A 13125-nucleotide genomic window follows, 5' to 3' on the forward strand; every position below is an offset into this window, starting at 1 on the left:
TACTACATAATATTAAAGCCTCTCAGTTATGCCTCGAGTCATTGATAAACATAGCAACCCTTTCAGATCTGGTGGTCACAACTGTATACATGAAGTTTGTTCACTAATATTTCTCTTGCAAAAAAATATCAGGTGCATCCAAACCCATTGTACACATTTGTGTACATTCGTTTTAGCTATGTTCAAGCAGCTGCTGCACTCATGTGAGCAGTCTGTGAACTACATAGTGAATTATATTCTGGCATTTTCTCTCTGTGGGAAGCCATTACTGCTTGATTTTATTGCTATAATAGGCATGTTTAAAATTTTGTTTATGGATGTTTTATATAGTTTCCTTCTTTTATAAACACTTAGCAGTAGTTTAGTGGAATTTTCAGCAAATTCATTCTGTCTGCATTTAAATACAATTTAAACATTTGTGTACAACCTGGTCCCTAGTTGTTTGAAATAGATATCATAATCTAAAATGCGGATCAGATGTGTTTGCATGCCAGTGGGAGTTTTGTTTGTTTTTTCCACTTAATTTCAGGATCAGCAGTGGGGAGGAGAATAACTGGCATTTACATATGATTTTATTTTCTATATTGATTCTGTCTGACTTACAAGTATGAATAAGAAACATCTCTCTGGGACTTGTTTTTAGGCGTGATTGAAAATAACAAAGTTTCTGACATTAGTTTGGGGGGAAGATGATAATGATGATGATGTATTGCTTATTCAAAGCCATGTCCCACAAATACCAGAATGGAGAACAGTGTGAAAAATTTTGGAATACAGAACTGTGCTTATGTTTCAGAAATAAGGGGGTAGTGGGACTTCCAGACCAGATGAGAGGAAACAGATCGCAGCAAACTGTAAGAGATTACTTATTTACATAAAAAAAAGGCAATGTGAGCAGTCTGATAATCTAAAAGTAACAATACTGTATAGTTATAGGTCTCACTGAAACAAAACAAGTAAAAACAAAATGTATTTGAGTAGACAAAGTGGATAAGAATGATATATGTACAGACACCATATCTGAAGATGACGAATGGTGTCGAGTACCGAAATGAACATTTTATGCAATGGAAAACAACTCAGAATCAGATAATCAGAGACAACATAATGGTTACACCTGAAGACTCCATAAAGCAGAAAAACAAGTATAAGTATCATTGCAGAAACTTACAAGGCTCCAAAGTTTGGAGAATTTGTTGTGTGTTCACCAATACAGTACTTCAAAAGGTATGTACCTGGTGATCTGTTCAGTAGCATGGCAGTGTATACCAATACTTATGGATTACAAGGCAAAGCCTCATTCAAATAGACTGGAGAAGCCACCTGAAAATAAGGACAAATTTACAAAGTCAGGCCAATCTATATAGCCATTTGAAAACACTGCAATGAACTTAATACAGAAGAAACAAATTGTGTGGATGAAGGAATTATTCTTTTCACTGGGAAGTACATCAACGGCAAACCAAGCTCATCGGGAATCAAAGTCTCCATGCTGTATTGAAATAGTGAACAGTGCACCATTTTCTTTTGTATCAAGCTGCTACAAGTGAACTAAATACTACATGCTATAGAGAATTTGGATTAGGTCATGCTGTTTTAGGATTTTTTGTTCCACTCTCAAAAGGTGAAGGTCATAAATTGTAATTTGCCAACTCCTTGTCTTGTAATCATCTGTTTCAAGTTCTGAAATCTCAAGGTATCTAGGTGTCTAACAGAACAGGTTTGAAAAGAAATTGCCATTTTCAGATGATAAAAAAATAATGAAACAAACCAGAGGTTTCTATGAAGAAATCAGTAGTGCTGATGTCATTACTATATGTAAGTATATGTAAGTGGGCAGACAGTACACTAGTTGTGTTCAAACTTTGTTGGTAAAGGCACAGTGAGTGAAGTTGAGAATTTGGATAAAGGCCATAAATATGTGAAAGTCAAAAGACCTGAAACAGTGAAAAGATAACCATGCAATGGGTGGTGGGGATCTGTTTTCTTTTCTTTTTTCCCCTCTAAAGATAAGCTATTACAGAGTGTTTATTACAATGGCTTTGCAAGATGATTTTTCGTGTTGTTGACTTTGTGCGATTGTACAAAGTTGTTTGGACTATACACGAGATGCAGAAAACTTGCCCATCCATAAGAAAAAGCAGTTGGACCTTCTTCCCTTTATTGCGAGGGTAGCAGATGGACTGACACTATGCCAGGAAAAAGTTCCTGCAAGAATGAGTGGGAGAGGGGGGGGGGAGGTGCCCTTATGCTAAAGGATCTGGGATCTGCCTCAGATTTCAGAGTCATACCTAGAAAAAGAGGAGAATCATGCCCAGCAGAAGAAATACAGTTTTATTGCGCTGATTATTTACCTTTCATTCTAAAATTTGACGCAGAAAATGTGAATCACATTTCTTTCTCCAAAAGGACAAAGTGTTTTGTGCAGTTACATATTAAACCCGAAGTTCAAGGTGCTGATCATACTTGTTTAATTAATAACTGTAATTTGGAATGATTTTTATTATTTCTTCTGTTTAAAGTGAAATAAAGATTGGCTAATTTGATACTTAGTGCTAACCTCATTAAGTTGTGACAATGCTTGAGATGTGATGTACACAACTGTGTTCATTAAATGTCTAGAAAAACTGGGGTCACATAAAAATATGTTCTTAGAAAAAACATTTTCAAGAGAATCTCCTGAATTTAGAACTCAATTTTTATAGGTAAATGAAAATAAAAGTTTGAAAGTGATAAGGAACACGATCAGAGCCAACAGAATTGCAACTCTCTCAATGCACAATGTAATTTTGAGACTACCTGTTGGTAGTTTATGCTTTTGCCAAAAGTAAAATTTGTGCATCAACCAATCTACATTTGGCAGTTTATTATTGGGTCCAATGCTTGCCACCATGTTTAAAGCAATAGTGTTCAATGACCAATTATCTGAATTTTCACTATTTATGGCAAAGCTATTATCTTGATCAGTTTTATTTTTGTTGCTGTTTTTGTTTCTTGTTTAACGTTCTGAACTGCTTGTGCCTTAAGCCCAGAATATTATAGGTGTTGAGTACAGTGTACACATTTCACTTTTTTGGTAGGACTAGAGGATTTTAAGATTTTTGGTGGCAGTGGACTTTAAACTCAATATTACATCTTGTCTTCTTAGCTCCAATGTTACTAAGATCTATGTAATCTGCTTTTGACCTTTCATTTTATTTGTATTAGGAATATCATAGGTGTTTTAAGTAAATTGGTGAAATTGAAGTGTAGTACTAGTAAATAAAACTGAGCTGGCATTACCAAGTAGCACGAAGTGACTTTATCGGAAGTTGAGAAGCTTCTGATGGGCTCTTTCCCTCCCGATTTCAGGTGCCCAAGTATGGCCAGCAACAGAGGCACTTTGATTCGTGCAACGTCAGAGCTCCTGGCATTAGGCACAGGTGCTATTTACCCCTTTGATGCACAGTGGCTTTGTTTGAGCTCACCTAGCCTTTTCAATTTTTTGTTCAGCTGACTGACACGGCATGAACCAAATCCACCTTCTCTCAGCCCTACACAGTGCTGCCATCTGCAGGAACACGAAGAGAAGAGACGCGTGCCGCTTAGCCCAGGTAGGTTAGTTTGTGTTGACGTACACTGGAAAAATAGATACAGAGGAGGTTAATGTAGGACAAAGAGTGGTACTTTATTTGTGTGAGGGTCTGGGAAGGAAAGGTTATCATATGTCTGCCATTAGCAGAAAAGTTAAAACAACATGACACAGACAGTTACGGTACTTTCAGGTATGATCGCAAAGGTGTGGCACAAATGAAGCACGGTAAAGAACTCAGTAGAGTGGAATTTGATTGGTCAATAAGAAGTGATGCAATACCTTGTTTAAAAATCAAGGACTTTTTTTTTAAACTACTATTAATTTTCAAGATGATGTCTCTGTTGTGAACAGAAAGGAGGCTGATGGTAGCATAAAGCAAATTGCTTATCCTAACACTGCTATGGCAAATCATGGGAATACAGCATGCACTGTCAATGCTTATATCTTATAGAACTGGTAGAAAAGCAGCAAGCAGGTCCTCGTTGAGACTGTTTTGGTATTTTGTTGGTGTAGCAGTTGTGATGTAGAGTGGAAGGAGTTTATGACTAAGAATTTAGAAGTTATGTTTTAACTGGTTTGGTACATACTAGAAATGTGACTGGCTTATCAGGTTCATAATGTAATACATCACACCCTGAGAGATTGAAACCACGGTTCGCCACTACTGGAAAGAGAAATTCAGAAGCAAAACACACGCTGCAGCACGGGCCTCCAAAATGTTGCGCATATTGTGGTACAGAAAAGCCCTTCGGAGATCCTGTGGAATTGTAAAATGTGATACTTATGCTCGTTACTGGTAAGACTTGTTTCATTCCTTTCCGTAATTAGTTATGTCGAGTCCCTCCAGGGTATATTGCCTGTCGTGTATTTCGCCAAGATTTGCCACAGTGTATGAAAAAAGAAATAAATTGTAATTTTCATTTCCTTACTGCGTATTTGATTTAATTTAATCAACTTCCACCTGAAATTCAGTGGTTTTGTGCTCCGTTCCTCACACAGTTGCCAGAGATGGCAAGATGAAGGCACACAGTGTAATACTGTCAGCCGGGAGGCCCGTCTGCTGCAGCACGACACCGCAGAAGTTGCCAGTGGCTGTGTCCCCGCACCGGACACTGAGGCTGCCACTATCCACCATCTCCTCCTCTAAAGCATGCACACGGACTAGGTCCCAGAGCGCCAGGGAAATTGGCAAAACTACGCCGAAGTTAAGCAACGTCGCGTCCGGTTAGTACTTGGATGGATGACCGCCCGGGAACACCGGGTGCAAAAATATAGAAGACCCAAGGAAATAATTCCATGGACACTAACAGAAAAATAAAAGCACAGAACGGAATGTCTTATCGAAACAAGTAAAATGTAAACTGTTTTTCTAAAACGAAAATTCCTATTATGTAAATAAAAGTTTATAAACATAAAAAAAGGCTCCTGTAGGCTCCACTTCATTTTTTCCTTTTCATGTCGCTACCCCTGCCAGCCCTCTTTTCATACTACTTTTCTGTTGTGACAAAGATGCTTCCTTAAGCATTTTAAACTACTGTAATGATACGAAATTGCAGTAATTAACTCAGTTTGAGGGAGAAGGTGCTAACGAAGTTTGCGAGGAAGTCTTTGAAAATGGCAAAACAGTACGAATCGGCAGATGTGTTCTGAAATACGTCATCACCTAATGTTGTGCATTATTGTACAGTTCCAAATTCGATTTGTAATTATAGATTTATTCTTTAGTCGTCTCGTCTCCTCTCGCAGACGTTTCTCGTGCTTGCACTGTCATATGGACCGTGACCTGAGCAGCAGTCGAGCAAAGTCAGGACAAGTCGGGAAGGGGATAGGGATAGGAATGGTGCAAATACACTGCAAATGACGCAAACATTTCGTGTGAGGCGAGGAAGCTCACATTGCTAGCAGCGGCGCCTTCCAACACGACACTTCCACACCCCGCACAGGCCATACGCCGGTCGGCAACGTGCCAACCATCCGCTGGACATCAGGGACAAGATGCGTCTTCCACGAGTGTCGAAGGCTGCATGCACCAAGCGAATGACAGGACTAGACTCTAGCGACAGCGAAACACGGTAAGTGACGTAGTTGACAGACGTTACCCCAGTTGAAGGCATTGCGAGTATTATCTTTGAAGACGAAATTTTTGGTGGGCAGAAAGATTGTTTGTTATTGTTTTGTTGAGGTGGTATATGCCTTGTTGAACTTTTGTAGTAACTAAGTAATAGGCCTTGTGGTATTGTGATTTCTAAGAGACGATGCCGGAACGCAAAATTGTTGGAGAAAAAACAGCAAAAGTAATATACATATGCATTCTGGTAGGCAAACAAGCTGATTGGTTAAAATGATTGTGATTTGAATATTGTATTTTCACATAGAATATAAATGTATAGGAGTTATTTAATACTGAGACGTATGTTCTCAAGCTGCATGTGTAGTGTTGTGCTTATGAACGTTATAAATGGCAGATTTAGTTGCATAGCTGTGTTGTATGCAACCTAGTACTGTTGTAGTGGCTGGTGGAAGGCTTCTTCAAAGGTAACTCTCGTAAAACGTGTTGAGATATTAAGCAATGGAGTTGTTGAACTTCATTTTTAGTCACTGAAGTATATAGCTATGAAACTCGCCAGAAACAGAAAGAGAAATAGAAATGCTGCAATACTGGAGATACTGTGGGAAATTCGCATTTGCAAAACAAGATGCTGAAATAGCAGGTAAGGATTCATATGAATGTCTCATCCTACATCCAGAAAATTTGTAAATCAAATCAGTGTCTAGTAAATTCACTCTTCATTATTAATCGTAAGTACCACTAGGGAGTAAATGGTTCAGAATGTAAGTATGAGAATTTCAATGCTAGAATGGACAATTTTTAGTTCTAGGTGCGCTGCTTAGAAAGAAAATGCTGTAGGACAGACTGAATAAAAGTATGCTGTCAGTCCTGTTTGTGGGCCAGTACAGTGAGAAACATCTCTGAAGTGCAATGCAGGCAGTTCTGGCGTTCTTGGGTTGAACCAAAAACATGCAAACTCTGAAAAAATGTTCCAACAGTAATTAAGTTTCGTTCTTGATAATTTAGTCCTGTTTTCTTGTCAATTGGCCATCACGACCTCATCACTATTTTCTACCTGCGGCCAACGTGAGGTTATTTGCACAAGGTCAGGTGCTGATGCTGCACCCATTGGCTTTGACCTGTAATGTCGTGGTGAGCCTTGATGTTTTTGAGTCTTTGTGTTTGAAGATTGTGTGTGGTAGTATTTAGTGGCTCTCTGTTATGCTGTATGTTTTTTAGTAAGTAGTTTGACATAAATTGAATATTTCATGTTGGTATTGAAAGAATTTGTGCTGGCTTTCTGGTGAGTTACTTTGAATTTGCATATTTTGGCTGATGGATTTATGTATATGTCTGGAAATATTAGGCTAGTGCCGTGTGTTTCTTGCGGTCAGAGATCTAATATTTTTCTTTTTTTTCTGTGGTGAAGAAGGAGTAGCTCATTGCTTGTTGCAATGGGCAAAGTTGTTTGTGTATATTGAAATTGGTGGTGGTGAAAGTTTTCATGAATTTTCGGGATTTCCTTGTTAATGTTCGGTAATTTTGGATTGTTATTGGTAGGTATGATGGCTGCTGATGTACCATCGTTGTTTAGGATACATTGCTGATATTAGTCATGTGAACATGGTTTGGTTTGATGTGCTGAGAACTTTGGTTTAGATAGAGTAAGTGAAAGTGTTGTATCTAGGGCTTTGCTTGAGGTGTGTGGGTGGAGTGAAATTTACATCACCATTTTTTCGAGTAGTCGGTTCCTGGTATCGAGGGCTTTGTTGCAGATGTGTAGCTCAAGTGAAAATTCTGTTGAGTTTCTGAGTTCTGTGTGGGTTAATGGTATTGAGGTCTTCATTTGAGATATATAGGTCACGTGAAATTTACCACTCCAATAGTTTTCATTTCTATAATTTTTTTGTTAAATTTTGAGGATTTTGTTTGCCTGATTTTTGGGTGAATACTTTTTTTTGCAGTAATGTCGTTATACTTACTGTCGTTTATTTAGTTTGTCCTCTTCATTTGGTTGTTCTGTTAGTTTCATTCTGTTGCTGGAGTTAAATACTTCACATGGTATTTATGTTTGTTCACTGGTGTAATGAGTGATGTCGTGGGCTCCATATTGTATGTGTTTGAAATAGTGTACACCATGTTGATGGCATTACTGGTCAAAACAGGCAGGTGGAGTCATGACTTTACGCCAATCTACCTTTTATAATTGAGAAGTAGATCACTTTATATAAACTGATTTTGTTCTTCGGATATAGTTTTTGTGTGTTTTGATTGTTGTTGTTGTTGTTGTTGTTGTGGTCTTCAGTCCTGAGACTGGTTTGATGCAGCTCTCCATGCTACTCTATCCTGTGCAAGCTTCTTCATCTCCCAGTACCTACTGCAACTACATCCTTCTGAATCTGCTTAGTGTATTCATCTCTTGGTCTCCCTCTACGATTTTGACCCTCCACGCTGCCCTCCAATGCTAAATTTGTGATCCCTTGATGCCTCAAAACATGTCCTACCAACCGATCCCTTCTTCTAGTCAAGTTGTGCAACAAACTTCTCTTCTCCCCAATCCTATTCAATACCTCCTCATTAGTTACGTGATCTACCCATCTAATCTTCAGCATTCTTCTGTAGCACCACATTTCGAAAGCTTCTATTCTCTTCTTGTCTCCACTATTTACCGTCCACGTTTCACTTCCATACATGGCTACACTCAATACAAATACTTTCAGAAACGACTTCCTGACACTTAAAGCTATACTTGATGTTAACAAATTTCTCTTCTTCAGAAACGATTTCCTTGCCATTGCCAGTCTACATTTTATATCCTCTCTACTTTGACCATCATCAGTTATTTTGCTCCCTAAATAGCAAAACTCCTTTACTACTTTAAATGTCTCATTTCCTAATCTAATCCCCTCAGCATCACCCGATTTAATTTGACTACATTCCATTATCCTCGTTTTGCTTTTGTTGATGTTCATCTTATATCCTCCTTTCAAGACACTGTCCATTCCATTCAGCTGCTCTTCCAAGTCCTTTGCTGTCTCTGGCTGAATTACAATGTCATCGGCGAACCTCTACGTTTTTATTTCTTCTCCATGGACTTTAATTCCAATTCCGAATTTTTCTTTTGTTTCCTTTACTGCTTGCTCAATATACAGATTGAATAACATCGGGGAGAGGCTACAACCCTGTCTCACTCCCTTCCCAACCACTGTTTCCCTTTCATGCCCCTCGACTCTTATAACTGCCATCTGGTTTCTGTACAAATTGTAAATAGCCTTTCGCTCCCTGTATTTTACCCCTGCCACCTTCAGAATTTGAAAGAGAGTATTCCAGTTAATGTTGTCAAAAGCTTTCTCTAAGTGTACAAATGCTAGAAACGTAGGTTTGCCTTTTCTTAATCTTTCTTCTAAGATAAGTCGTAAGGTCAGTATTGCCTCACGTGTTCCAACATTTCTACGGAATCCAAACTGATCTTCCCCGAGGTCTGCTTCTACCAGTTTTTCCATTCGTCTGATTAGTTAAAAATAATGCTGTGTTCCAAGGACCATTGGTCTTCTTCTATCAAAATGGTGTAGATTACTTTGGATTTACACTCTGTGTCTTTGTTTATGGCTACATACTGGCTGTTTACAGATTACCAGCTAGCTTATTGGCTGAAAAGTAATGATAATGAACATATTGGTCTCTGTCACTGCTCATGTTACTGTTACAGAATGCTTACATCTACTTTTAAATAGCACAAGCGATCATTGTAGTCCTTTTATACCATAAGGTTTTTGTTAAATATCCATCTTTGGAGCAGAAGTTGCCAGAAGAAGCAATTTCAGTTCAGATTTAAAGTTTTGTAAAAGTTTACAGCAGCCAGTTGTCTTTGGTGTTATTCTTCAATTTCTAATTACCATGACTGGTTTTAAGTTAACAAATGATTTATCATCATATGGTACATATTTGTTGCATATTTGCAGTATTATTGTGGCTTATGTAGTTATGGCAAGAGCACGAAACATATACGCACCGAATGTGGTTAGAAGTATGTACAGTTCACACCTGGCCACAGCTGCACAACTCCAACAAACCTGGAAACATGCAATAAATATGTACCATCTGATGATAGTGATTCAAAACTGGTCTTGGTAAATAAAGATCGAAAAATAATACAAAATGTGGCTTACAGTAATTTTTGGAAAGTTGTTTTAAGCATCTCTCAGATTGTATTAGTAGATAGTAATAAAAAGCTTTTGTGGCCATTGTTGAACACTTTTGTGAACCTATAGCAGACTTAGTAATAAACAATTATTATGTTTTCTTCTAAATTTTGATTAAAATAACCTCTCGGTTGACAGACAGCTATGATGGCGCAAGGTTGCTCGTTATATACATCATTCCACATACTTAGAATGAACAAGAGCTGCACATGCAATTCAAATAGAGCAAAATATACATTCAGATTAACTATATATGACGGTAGTATCTGTTCTCGAAAGAACAGTTACCGTCGATGACCATGCAGCTTTGCTAGAAATGAAATGAAAATTAAATAGACACCCTAGCTGCAAGCAGGCGTTGATACACTTCATTGGGGACATGTTGAAAATGTGTGCCCCGACCGGGACTCGAACCCGGGATCTCCTGCTTACATGGCAGACACTCTATCTATCTGAGCCACCGCGGGCACAGAGGATAGTGCGTCTGCATGGTTCCCGGCCTTTGACCTTCTGGTGCGAACGCACACGCTATGCCCGAACTCGTACGGGACTTGGTAGATTAATCTGCCACGACTAATGAGTATGATGGGCAAACATCTATTAAGCGCACTACGAATGTAGTGTTGTGGACATGTTGGGAATGTGGATCTCACGGGGAGCGTGCAAGGGATAAGTCCCTGCAGACGCACTATCCTCTGTGCCCGCGGTGGCTCAGATGGATAGAGCGTCTGCCATGTAAGCAGGAGATCCCGGGTTCGAGTCCCGGTCGGGGCACACATTTTCAACATGTCCCCAATGAAGTGTATCAACGCCTGCTTGCAGCTAGGGTGTCTATTTAATTATCATTACATTGAGATTACTTTTATTGTTGTCATTGTCAGCAGCAGTGGGAAGTACATCAGTGGGGGTGGTGGACAGGGCAACAGTTGGCTCTCGCCTTCCTGTGTATCGTACTGCAGCCGAGAGAAAGCTGTGCGGTGCCTAAAAAACCAGTCATTATAGCGGACACATAGGTGTCAAGAAAGGACGGTCATTGGCTGACTTAGCCACTGCCAAATAACAGTTATTTTAATGAAGGTGTAGTGTATGAAAAAACTCAGTTCAAGCTGAAATTTGATCTGCACTATCAATACAAGACAGAAATATAACTTTTGTGTAAACTTTGCATCCTTAACTAGGATTTAACAAAATTATGTACTATGGTATGAAGATATTTGAGAAGTTCCCATCTAACATACAACAAGTAATTAGTTATCCCAGCAAATTCAAAGGAAAATTTAAAACATATCTCATTAATGACTCCTTCCACTGATTATCTTAGTGCAAGGATTTGATTCCTTCTTTAGATGGATGGCAGGTAGTGTGTTGTAAACTGTCCTATGTAATTACATATTTAGGTTACAGTTTTCTTTGAAAAGATACTTGATTAATGAAGTAAATATTAAGTTTCTTATGAGACATCACTCAGCTACCTAATATAACTGAAGTAGCAGCAGATTTCTTTCTAATTCACTAGAACACATTTAACTGGCACAAACAGAACTAGCATTAAGCAGTATTGTGATAGTTTCTTGTTAATATAGTGTACAGCTTAAGCAATGTTTGGTTGTCTTTTGTTAATGTTTACCTTCACTTGCTCCCTGTGGGTTCACCTTCTTGGTGGTAGAGTAGAAGAAATTTCTATTCTTGTTCACCTTCTTGGTGGGATGTACAGAATATGATGAATGAGTAGACAAAATTTCTATTCTTTTGAAATTGTGATGGTTTACTTATGTCAAGCCACATTAGTAAATGTATATAATGTGAATGATCTATTAGAATGCTTAATGCCTTGAACATGCACCTACATAATTACTGTCGGTAAATTCGTATCATCACTATCTTCAGCTGCCCAGTTGCAATGTGAAAGCAATACATGATGAGATTAGCTGATTATATGTTCCACCATTTAAAAACTTAATATGTACTCAAATGTAGGAGTTTTTACTCCTAGGTACTTCATTTGAGATTGGTTGGCACCTCATTGGTGACAGAGTGGTGTGTTCTACATACAAAATTCATTTTACTGATCCGGACGTACTTCATTCTTTTCTTATTTGACATGTGGTGATGTTATTCTAATTCGACATCTAGTGATGTTATTCTACTTATGTTAGTTCATTTCATTACTGCTAGGTTCTATCAAAAAATATTCAATAATTCATTCAATATATCTTTGATGTATTTTCAGAAGCACATTGCAAATCCAGTACCACAACAGAGTGACTACAGGACTGCACAACCAAACATTCTCTGCCACCTCCCTATATTTTCTGTGGTGGTTACTATGGATGGGCAACAGCCAGAATCCAAGATCATTGTTTTTATTTTACCATCTGTGCCAAATTAATGTGTCTAGTAATATATTAATGTTATGTCACTGTCTGTAGTAATATCATAGATACACTAAGAAAATGAAATGGTTTACATTCCACTGTGAAAACCCACTGTCATAAAATGTTTATTGACGTGGATAACACTTGTGTCTCTTGTGTTGGAGTTACTGTTGCAATGAATGTGATTTTTTTAGTATGACATGTTAAAAACAACTGCAGTAAAATAAATTTGTTTATTGCAAAAGGAGTTATGTCTTTTATATATGTTGTATTGTCCCATTTTATGTGTGTGTTGTTCACAGTCCCTGCTCCCATCCCCATCCAGAGAAAGTTATTACAGAATCAAGACTCATTGCATAATGTGTGTGTGTCTTGGAAAGGGGGGGGGGGGGAGCACGCACTTTTGAGAAGAGTTCAGTGGTCATCCATTAATGATTGTAGGTTCAAGGATAATATTTTTTGGCTGACTTGCTTACATTTCTCCAACTGTAAAACTGTGAAAAGTATGAAATTAAAATATTTTGTAATTGGTTCTGTATGGAATGTTGAATGTTTTGTTATAATATATTCAATTATTCATAATTTATTCGCTTACTGTGAACTATTAGACATCAGCTGTATTAGGCATATTAGGTCCGCTGCTCGTGGTCTCGCGGTAGCGTTCTCGCTTCCCGAGCACGGGGTCCCGGGTTCGATTCCTGGCGGGGTCAGGGATTTTTCCTGCCTTGAGATGACTGGGTGTTGTAGTGTTGTCTTCATCATCATCATTCATCCCCATTACGGTCGGAGGAAGGCAATGGCAAACCACCTCCACTAGGACCTTCCCTAGTATGGCGGTGCAGGTCTCCCGCATCGTTCCCCTACGCTCTCATCAGGTCTATTAGTGACATCTGAAAATTTCTGCCAGACTGCAACTTGAGCCTC

The 13125-nt window shown here is 38.5% G+C and overlaps 1 non-coding gene across 1 annotated transcript; it reads left to right on the forward strand.

Annotated features, from left to right (window-relative positions):
* The first annotated feature begins 10525 nt into the window (after positions 1–10525).
* Trnat-ugu (transfer RNA threonine (anticodon UGU)) lies at positions 10526–10600 on the forward strand. The gene has a single exon. It is a non-coding gene; the product is annotated as a tRNA-Thr (tRNA).
* The last annotated feature ends 2525 nt before the right edge of the window (positions 10601–13125 follow it).

This window comes from Schistocerca nitens, chromosome 11, assembly GCF_023898315.1.
Source record: "Schistocerca nitens isolate TAMUIC-IGC-003100 chromosome 11, iqSchNite1.1, whole genome shotgun sequence".
NCBI lineage: Eukaryota > Metazoa > Arthropoda > Insecta > Orthoptera > Acrididae > Schistocerca > Schistocerca nitens.